Below are 1,996 nucleotides of genomic sequence, written 5' to 3'. Positions count from 1 at the left end.
GAAGGCCAGCGGGTAATTCGCAGAAGTGGAACTCTGAGCAAAATGCTCCAATAAGTGGTTCGCAATTGTGTCGGAGTCAGTACAGACCACTCCATTCGGCGAAAGTGCAGGTGCGCTGATGGGGGTCTGATAGCCATAGAGTCGCCTAATCTTGCCCCAAACCTGCGATGGAGAGGTACGGAGACCAATGGTAGAGACATACCTTTCCCAGCACTCCTGCTTGTGTCGACGAATGAGGCAGTGGGCTTGCGCACAGAGCCATTTAAAGGTAATGAGGTGTTCCAATGAGGGATGCCGCTTGTGACACTGGAGAGCCCGCCTGAGATCTTTAATCACCTTTGACCTTAGCGATCACGGGCGACCACCAAGGCACAGTCCGCCGCTGAGGGGACCCAGAAGAATAGGGAATGTCAGATTCTGTGTCAGTAACGATACCAGTGGTGACTGAGTGAACCACTACATCAGTGGCGTCATTGGAAAGAGACTCAATAGTGGCAATGGAGGTGAACAAGTCCCAGTCAGCCTTATTCATTGCCCATCTACAGGGGTGCCCAGAAGAGTGATGCTGTGGCAGTGACAGAAAGATTGGAAAGTGGTCACTACCGCACAAGTCATCAGGCACACTCCATTGGACAGATGGTAATAGGCTAAGGCTGCATATCAAAAGGTTGATAGCTGAGTACATGTCATGCGCCACATTGAAATGTGTGCAGGCACCATTATTTCAAAGAGAAAGGTCCAGCTCTGCCAACACTTGCTAAATGACGCTGCCTCGGCCTGTTGCCACTGATCCACCCCAAAGAGGGTTATGGGCGTTGAAGTCGCCCAGTAACAGAAAAGGTGTCGGCAATTGGGCTATCAGCGCAGCCAGGACATGCTGCGGGACACCACCATCTAGCGGAAGATATAGACTGCACACAGTAACAGCCTGAGGCATCCACACCCAAACAGCGACAGTCTCTAAAGGTGTTTGTAGAGGAACACACTTGCTGTAAAGAGAGTGAAGGACATAGATGCAGATACCACCAGATACCCCCTCATAAACTGCCCAGTTCTTATAATAACCCCGGTAGCCACGGAGGGTGGGGGTTCGCATAGCCAGAAACAAAGTTTCCTGAAGAGCAATGCAGATGAAAGGGTGAAGGCTGAGAAGTTGGCGGAGCTCAGCAAGATGGTGGAAAAACCGCTGCAGTTCCACAGGAGGATGACATTGTCCATGGCCGAGGAAGGCGTGAAGGGACCGAGGAGCAGATTACACCACTGGGTCACCTGCTGCCACCGATTGAGGGTCTGAGGGACTAGCTAGATCTAGGTACTCAGCAGACGCCAGAATCTCCACCCCATCCTCAGACGCAGAGCTTGTAGGTAGCAGTGGGGTGGATGCCGCCACAATTTCCTTGTTTTTAGGGATCTTTGACTGCAATTTCTCATGTCGTTCCTTTGGTTGCCCTAGCTGGGAGGGCTTTTTTGATTCAATCTCCGAGACCGAAGAGGGCTGTGCAGCCCTATGACCAGCAACCTGTGGCTTCTTCTGCCACTGGTGGGTGTCTGTCACACTGTCACATGTGAAGGGAGTGACCCAAGGAATCCCTTCCTAGTGAGAGAAGCTGAAGAAGACTTACGCTTCTCTGGCTTAGAAGTGGGGACTGGTGTCCCCGATAGTGGTGGTGGTGGTGTTGTGTGTATGTGTGTGTGTGTGTGTGTGTGTGTGTGTGTGTGTGTGTGTGTGTGTGTGTGTGGTGGGGGGGAGGGGAGCTGCTCCCCCCCACCCCCACCCCCCCACGATCAAGGGGGCAGGTGTAGATTTCCAGTTCTGAGAGGTGATTGTTGGAGGTGGAGCTGATGGAGCTAGAACAGTGGTAGCAGCGGCGTAAGTGATAGTCATGCGAACATGATGGAGGCGTTCAAATTTCTGCTTAGCCTCAGTGTAGGTAAGTCAGTCCAGGGTCTTATATTCCGTGATTTTCCACTCTTTCTGGAGGATCCTGCAGTCTGG

The sequence above is a fragment of the Schistocerca piceifrons genome, chromosome 3, assembly GCF_021461385.2.
Source record: "Schistocerca piceifrons isolate TAMUIC-IGC-003096 chromosome 3, iqSchPice1.1, whole genome shotgun sequence".
NCBI classification, from domain to species: domain Eukaryota; kingdom Metazoa; phylum Arthropoda; class Insecta; order Orthoptera; family Acrididae; genus Schistocerca; species Schistocerca piceifrons.
This window is presented reverse-complemented; position numbering follows the sequence as displayed.